Genomic DNA, 9,593 nt, shown 5'->3' with positions numbered 1-9,593 from the left:
AAGCAGGTGCCAAGAATCTAGCTGCTCTTCAATGCTTTTCCGAGAGAGTCAACAGGCAACCAGTCGATAAATACATGCTTTTTTTTCCCTTCCTTGAAAATCTGGAGAGCTGATATTTTGGTGGAGTGCCGTTTATCATACCTGCTGCCAAATATTGAAACTGAAAACGCACTCAACACACACACAAATGTGTAATGAAACTGTTGATGTTTGAGGAGAAATCATGAGACTTGTAAGCTCTGGGGAAGCAGCCTGGCTGAAGTACAATGCTTTATTTGCTTTACAGATGGCAGTATATGGTCTGACTGTTCATTGCTTAGCTCAGACTTAACATTGTGCTTTTGTCTTTTCTTTGTTCTGGGTTGGTGACGAGCACAGATGAACAAAAAAATAAAAAGATTTTTGAAACCAGAAAATCTTGAAAACCAGATTGTACAAATGTATTTTAAATTGAGTCTATAGATTAATTTATGGCTTTAAGTGTGATTTTTACGTTATATAATGATGTGAGGATGTTAGCTGACATGGCTGATCTGGTTTTACTTGCAATATGTCTCGGTTGTTAAACAGCAAACACCACACTGGCCACTCTGTATCCCAATATTTACAAAGAAATACAGCTGAATTCAGCTACATTCAAGTACACACACAATAATGATAATGTGATCACATCTTCCAATAGTGATGTAACAGTAGTCAAGGAAATAGCAAGGATATTTACTACAGTCATGACCTTGGGAGCTGCTAAAAATACCTTCAAGGACACCTTTTGATAAAAAAAACCTTCACTTCACAGGCAATATTTTGAATGTCACTGAAATCTGGCACGGCAAGTGTTTAACTGAATAGTTTTTCTATTTTTCACTTCACTGATGAAAACACACAGAAACCAAAGTGCAAGTAAATGATTTATAAGAATGCATGTACATAGCTGAGAGGAATACAAACTACTGTGTATGCTTGCACATGTGCGGTGGTTTTTACAATTATGTATTTAAATTATTCATGACATTTGTAAGCTGTAGAAGCAGGCCGTGAAAAGAGGCTTTTTATCTTTTAATGCAACCAAATGTAATGGACAATAATGCAGATTCATGGGCCTAAAATAACCATCAGATGTATTTAGGAATGTCCTTGTTACAAATGAAAACATGAGAAACAAGCACACGTGCAGCAGCTGCCCTCACCCTGGGCATCCCTTTGATTCTCACCTCTTTTTTATATCATAAACACTAAAAATACCCAAGTGACCCTCAGGAGAGAAATGTGCATATTCAGCTCTCACAGCAGTAAACTCGCTGACATCACAGTGTCCCGTGCAGGTGGAGGACACCAGGAGCTCTGTTGCTGGCTTATGTTACACCTCCAGGTAAAAATAGTAGTAGTGGTTAGAGCAGATACGAAGTAGATACGCACGCTTAAACCCGTTACAAGTAGCTTTTTAAGTATGGCTTTAAAAACAAAAACAAAACCAGTAATATTTGGAGTGTTTTTTTCTGTAGTCTATGTAAATCTTTTCATCAGATGCATTAGACGTTTCAACTGTTTATCCATTAGTTTACTTTTAGCTGGTGTATATTTTAACTATATATCAAGTTCTTTCAGCATTTCAACCAAATATCCTCTCCGCTAACTAATTACTCAAGTAGTTGGCTATAATGAGAAACTCTTTCGAGTTTGTCCAGGTTAGACATCGACCTAGACCAGGGGTCAGCAACCTTTACTATCAAAAGAGCCATTTTAGGCAAAAAAAAAAAAAAAAAAATCTGTCTGGAGCCACAAAACATTTGATCATTGTGATGAAGGTAACACAGTTTATAGTCTAAGTATATAGTATATAAGTCTAATGCAGTGAGGGCCAAAGTGCAAATGTACTCAGAGTATTAGGGCCACATTGAGGGGGAAAAAATCTGAGATTTCCAGAAAAAAGTCGTAATATTATGAGAATAAAGTCATAACTTTATGAGAAAAAAAATCATAACTTTACGAGAAAAAAAAGAAAATAACACGTACAATTACTACTTATACTACTACTACTATACTGCTATAATATTATAACTTTATTTTCATAATATTACGACTTTTTTCGTAAAGTTATGACTTTATTCTTGTAATATGACTTTTTTCACATAATATGACTTTTTTTCTCGTAAACTTATGACTTTATTCTTGTAATATTATGACTTTATTCTCATAATATTCCGACTTTTTCTCGTTAACTTATGACTTTATTCTTGTAATATTATGACTTTATTCTCGAAATCTCAGATACATTTTTTTTCCGTACCATCGTACCATAGACCTTCAACAATGATAAATAAAATGGAAAATGTTAACAAAAAAACAGTCATTCATTTCCATTTTTAAAAATCCACAGGGAGCCGCTTGAGAGGGGCTAAATTATAAATATATATATAATATAAATATAAATAGATCAGATTTCGCAATTTGCGGGCTCCCTTCTAGCGACCTTGAAAATCTCGCGAGATGTCGTGTACTCGGAAGACGTTGGAAATGGCGTAATCGAGTGGAATCGAGGAACCATGGCAACAAGGAACTGCGACAGCCGGGCAGTTTGTTGTGTTGGAGAACAGAACACGTGTTCAATCTCATTGTCACTGAATATTTAGATGACACAATAACAAACAGACCCGGATCAAGTGAAAGGTAAGTCTCTGTAGGGTCCTTTCAATAATGTTGTCAGACTTAATAACCATCCGAGCCTGTCAGTGGCGAAAAACAAGCTCTTTTAGTAAAGACTTCTACATAAAAGGGTTCGTATGGTTATACCATCCCCTATGGTTATTCCTCAATACTGGACCACCTATACAAAATGTTACCATGAAAAATTTAGAATATTATTGTCCCCATTAGTCTTTTTTGTTTTACACAAAAACATATCAAAGTTACCCCTTAAAGCTAAATTTTGTGGTGGGCTACTTGTACTTTACTTGAATATTTCCATTTTATGCTATTTTATACTTCTACTCCACTAAGACTACACTTTGGAGGTAAATATTGTAGTTTTTACTCCACTGCATTTATTTTTTTAAAGCTTTGGTTAGGCTACTTTGCAGATTTTTTATTATTAATACAAAATATAAAATCAAGTAGTAAATTATGATATATTATTAAAGGTACTGTTTGTCAGAAATGCTTGTTAACAACGACACCTGTGGCCGTTAAGTCAACGAAAGTCAGCGTCGCGCTTGTGCTCGCTCTAAATAGACATGAACGAGCATCGCTCAAAACAGTGAGGCGACACACGTCAGCTAAAACCACAATCTCACTCTATATTTCACTTGCTTGGCAGTAATGTTAGCTGACCAGACGGATGTCTCTCCATGAATCAATGCTGATCCTAGTGTTGGTTTTTCCTGCCTCAGCCTCCCGACCGCGGTCGGAGGGAACAGGGGAGACACCGGAGTTTTGGTCAGAGACAATAACGTTTCTTGCTGCGGAGCCCCGTCACTTCACAAGACACGGAAAACCTCTGTTGGTCTGGAGGAGCTGCAGCATTTATTTCTGCACAAACGTCCACTCTACATTCACTAGATAGTCTCATAGCTACTAACTCTCCTGCAGTGTGCAGTGTGTGCGCCTGCACGTGAGAGTGGAGCGAAATAGTGAGAACGAGCGCAGCGTGTGAGTGAAGACAAGCAGGCAGAGGAGCAGAGTACAGCAGTGACTCCGGCCCTGGAGACCAAAGCTACTGTCTCCCCCGAGTCCTCCGACCGCGGCCAACACTGTTTAACAGACGGGCTTCACTTGTTATAACTTTGCGTTTTTTTGGGCTTCCGTGTAGTTTGTGTTGGAGTCTGAGTCTGAACAGCGTAGCCACACGCGAGCGTGCATGGGACACCGACCCGGATTGATTTATACGTGTAAGAAGTTACAAACAGTCCCTTTTAAAGGTTAAGCTATTCAGCAGTATATAAAGTAATTAAAATCTGTACCACCTTTACCAGCCGCAATATTAAAGTGATGTACAAATTAGTAATCCAGTAAAATAATACAATAGGGCCATATATTATTCTTAAATGGGCAATTCTGTATAATGAGTACTTTTATCTTTGATACTTTGAGTATATTATTATGCTAATACTTGTGTGCTTTTACTTGAGTAAGTTTTTGAATGCTGGACTTTCACTGAGTTTTTTTACACCGTAGTATTGATACTTTTACTGAAGATCTGAGTACTTCTTCAACCATTTATCTATTACTTGTTTTTGCAATTTCACTATTAAGCAGTTATCCATCATTTTAGCTAGATTTCAACCTCTTATCCATTACATTTTAGCTTCTCTGCTTCCTTGCTAAAAGGTTTTTGCACACACAATTATCACAATGTGAGGTTCAGGCATCGTTGCTCTATTAAATAATAAACTTTTTTTTTTTTTTAAATGAGTTGAGCTTGAGCTTACCCTTTGGCAACTGCAGAAGAACCCCCTGGGGTGCAAGTAACCCCTGGTTGGGAATCACTGGTGTAAACTCTTATCCTTTATTTCTGTAGATTTACTTACAAAAACACCATTAAATGAGCAGATTCTGCTGTATTATCAGTACTCTTGCCTTCCCTCAGTCTGCAATATGGGCTTCTAGTACAAAGTCTACACAGTAATGCTATAATGATCTGTCATTGTCTGAATACACTGCAAATGTTAGTGCAAGACTCGGCTACAATATCCTGGAGGTATATTATAGTAAATCATTGGAGATAAGAAATATAGACTCACTGAAAACTTCTATGCAATCTGTGTAAACCCACTAACCACTGAGTCTCCAGAGAAGTATTAAAGTCATGTTTTGTTGATGGCAATTTTATTGACATCTTGGCAAATTTGGAGATGCTGGGCACTGCTTTGTTTCCAAGGTTACGTGATTTAAAATTCAGTTTGCTCTTTTCTTCATAAATAGTAATTGCATTGTGTTATCTTTAAAGTAAAATGTAGTCTAAAGTCTTCAAGTGCTGTATTGTTATTCTCAATGGATTGATTGATGTATTTATATACACTAATCATTTTTGCCTTTAGCATTTCATGTTGGACGTGATGGAGAGGGAACTGATGTCATCCATTCCTTAAACAAATAACTAAAGTAACACTGCAATATTCTGTATTTCTCAGGGATGCAATATACATATCACAGCAAAACTATCACCCATTAAAGGTCAAACATTTTGCCAGTGGAAATCACATATAGCGGTAATGCTAAAGGAGGAAAATATCATAAATCATGTTAAGGTCAATGCACTGTATGTACAGTGCTACACAATATGTCCCTGCAAGACAAATAATACTGTTTTTTATATGGGAGACAGCATGTTTTATTAAGTTATATTTGTGTAGACACATGCAGAATCTCAAATGATAACGGTGACCTCTGCTTGGGGTGTGTTAAATATGTTGGTCAAAATCATTCATCCATATTTATATTAACCTTAGCAGCTCTACAATACTATGACTTTCTCTTACAAATGCAGCCCAGGAGATGTTAGGTTTTGTCCACAACTCAAAGATATTCAGTTTAGTGTCATAGAGGAGTAAAGAAACCAGAAAATATTCACATTGTTTCTTAAAAAAATGACTCAAACCGATTAATTGACTATAAAAATAGTTGCCAATTACTTTAATAGTTGACAACTAATTGATTAATCATTGCATCTCTAATGATTGAGATGATGCAATCCCATCTGCAACATCATGAAGTTGTACATGCACTTTACAAGACTTAAATACTGTATATTATACTATATTTAAGACTGTTTTGGTTGTAAAATCAAAGCATCAACATTTGGTTTATCTATTGTTCATCATACCATTAAATATTAATGTTATATATTACAGTGATTGATGCTATTTGCTTTGCTCTAGTCTACAAGTAAATTATAATACCGTAGCTCAAGATTTTCCATCTTAATTGAAAAAACATTTCACTTCTCTTATTATAATCCGTCTTTAAAAAAATAAAGTCTGAGCTAGGGGGGCGTGCAAGAACATAATGTAGTTCTTTGTATTTGACTAAGTGAGCACACTTATGCAAACTTGCTCAGTCTGCTACAGCTGACTTCCCAACTCTATTAACATATTGCAGTTATTAATGTATGATTGACCTATTTAAGTAATGGTATACATTTATCATCCTCTGTGCTTTGTGATTACCTATTTATTGCTTGCACATGCTTCCTCTCCCGCCCTCTGTCCTTCTCTTATTTTCTTTTTCTCCTTTTTCATCATCACTCCCCCGTTCCGTCTCTCTTCCCCCCCTGCGACATAGCCTCTGTCTCTCTCTTTGCTGAGGTGGCTGTACCTGCTGTGACTTTGACAAAGTAGTCTCCACGCGTGTAGTGGTGTATTTCTCTTTGTGTGTGTGTGTGTGTGTGTGTGTGTGTGTGTGGAGATGCAAGGGTGCACAAGAGTATTTGTGTGCATGCACTAGCTTCATATTTAGCTTGCAAATTTGTTTAATTGTGCACATTGAACACATGCAGCGTGCCTCTCTATATGTGTGTGTGTGCATACTGCAGCATACCAGCACCTACGTCCACCGCTTATGTCATACTATACACTCATCTGTTCTGTCCTCCATTACTCCTCACTTTTTTCATCCCTTACTCACCTTGTTTCTCCCTGTTCCCTCGTGCTCCATCCTCTCTCCTCCCACCTCCCTCTGTTTGTCTCCTCCCTCTCTGTCCCCTCCCTCATGTTTCCTCCTTCCTCCCTCTCTCTCTCTCTCTCTCTCTCATTGATAGTGAAGCATTTGTGACCAGAATACTGAGGAGCTAATCATTATTCCACGAGCAGAGCGCAGTGCTCGGGCAGAATGTCAATTCCCCCCCCCTCCCTCGGTCTTCCTCTCCCTCCCCTCCTTTGCATGCTTTCCAAGCAATAGTTAACACGGGAGCCACATTTGTGTTCTACAAAGAGAAAAGTAAGGAAACACACATTCGTAAATAACACTAGGCCCTGAACACCTGCAGCGTAGTTTATGTGTAATGGTTGAGTGAGGTTTACATTTGCGCTGTGGATGGTATTTGGAGTGCGTGATACGTAGTTGTTATGTAAAAGCGCTCCACATCAATTTGTCAAGAGCAAAGTGGTGTGGGATGGAGATGAGAGAGAGACAGCTGTTAGATGCATATTTAGAGAAAGGAGGGAGAGTAAAACAGAATGACTTTCAGTGGATGCAGCGAGGCCGAAATCACCAGTAAACGTTAAGTTATATTTCCTTATAGTGTTTCTGCTTGTTAGATTGTCAATATATAGTTTAAAGCTACGGTGTGTAACATCTGGCGGCAACTAGAGGAGAGGTTGCAGATTGCAAGTGTGCCAAGCGTGTAGGACAACTACGGTGGCCGACGTGAAAACACAAATGACCCTATATCTAAAGACAGTTGTTGTAACGCCTCGTTGCACAGGGTTTTTGTTTGTGTCCGTAAATCCGTATAGTATACAGATTACGACCCCCAGTGTTCAACGCAAGGAAATGCCTCTCTTTACGGATGGAAACACCACCACAGATATGGGGGAGAAGTTATTGCATATAAAACTGTGTTTTTATATCTATGAGTTACTGTCTGTTTTTTGCCGTCCAGTCTAACGTTGGAGAAGTCTAAGGCTGTCCTGAATACCATTTTTTGGGCTTTGAAGCTTCGGTGAGAAATATTCAAAGGTATTCGAAGCTTTGTTCTTCTGTCTGTCTGTCTGTCTCCATCTCCACTGTTTCAGTGCCTGGTTCTCACCTCTACAAACAACAAACAGCGATATCTGTCTGAGAATAATTAATAATAATTAACATTAAATATGATTAATGTTGTGGGATTGTTCCTTTTTTCATGAGCTATTTGGGGATTTATACATTATTATTACATACTTGTATAATAAAAAATAAAAGATTTAAAAAACGAAGCATTCAAATAGTGATTTGGATGTCCAATACCATGGTCGAAGCTTCGAAGCATTCGGGTCAGCCCTAGACGAGTCACATTTTTCGAAATGAAAAGTTTGACGGCATATTTAGCTAACATTGGAAGCATGCGAGTGTATATAGTGGTTCATACGTCTTTTAACAATACTGCTAAATATGCTGTCAAAATGTTCACTTTTCATAGTTTCGCAAACACATCGGTGATCATGTAGGTTCCCATTGGAATGAATGAACTTCCGATTGATACCTACATACACAGAGCTATGTGGAAATGAGGCATAAGAATAGCATAGGTCATTTGGAGAATAGCAGAGTCGGTGCGTAGAGTGTGTGTGTGTGCGTGGGAAGTGTGTGGTAAAGCAAGAGAGAGAGAGCGGTGGCGAATGTGTGTGTGCAGAAATAAACGCTGCAGCTCCTCAAGACCTACAGAGGTTTCCTGTGTCTTGTAGGGCTGTGTATTGGCAAGAATCTGGCGATACGATATGTATCATGATACAGGGGTAACGATTCAATATATTGCGATACTGTAAGTAAGGCGATATATTGCGATTTTTCAAGTTTAATTTTAGGAAAACTGTCTTAGTATAAAGAACACACAAGAAATAATCCCTTTTAGTGAAGGAAAAAATAACACATTTATACTGCATGCAAAAAAACTGCATGGTTTTTGCCCCAAACTGCATGTGATTATCATAAAGTGGGCATATTTGTAAAGGAGACCGTACTGTGGGCACCCATAGAACCCATTTTCATTCACATATCTTGAGGTCAGAGGTCAAGCTAGTATGACACTGTACCGATGGATTCTTTAGGTTTTGTAGTTTCATATATATGCCGTCAGATTTTTAAGAGGTTAATAAAAAATCTATACATCGTTTTGTGGAATCAATACAATATCACACGACATAATATCCCGATACTCATGTATATCAATATTTTCTTACACCCTAGTGTCTTGTGTGAGTGGACGGAGGTTAACTCCGTAGCGAGTAATGTTATCACAGTGGTTTGTCTGTTCTGGGCTACCGTAGAAACATGACGGCCGGCTCCGGTGAAGAGGACCCGCTCCCTATGTAGATATAAACGGCTCATTCTAAGATAACAAAAACATGATTCTTATTTTCAGGTGATTATACACTAAAGAAAACGTACTTCTTAATATTATATTCCATTTCTGTCAATAGATCCCCCTAATTGTGACACACTGACTGTTCCTTTAAACATAAAAAGACTGAGGTATAACACGCAGACTCTCACAGAGCAGATTCAGTGTCACCTAATCGTGCTGAGATCCAAGAGAGGGGTAAATTAGACTACACACACACACACATACACACACACACACACACACTGGGACTGCGGGGCGTGTGTCAGTGTGTGTGATGGAATGGGAGAGACAGCACATGGAGACTCCTCCTGACTTCCTAAAAACTGCAGCTGTGGGTCACAGTCAGGGGTGAGCCGTGCAAGCAACCCTCCTAACCCTCACACACACACACACACACACACACACACACACACACACACACACACACACAGCATGTGCACAGAGCCTAATAAAGATTTTTTAAATTTGCAAGATGCAGAAACAGTCATATCCAAATGTCCACACAGACACACAAACACAAAAAAAACACTATGGCCTGAGGGATCCTGTGGCGTGACAT

Source organism: Sebastes fasciatus, chromosome 12, assembly GCF_043250625.1.
Source record: "Sebastes fasciatus isolate fSebFas1 chromosome 12, fSebFas1.pri, whole genome shotgun sequence".
NCBI classification, from domain to species: domain Eukaryota; kingdom Metazoa; phylum Chordata; class Actinopteri; order Perciformes; family Sebastidae; genus Sebastes; species Sebastes fasciatus.
The sequence above is the reverse complement of the archived record's forward strand: the minus strand, read 5'-3'. Positions refer to the sequence as shown.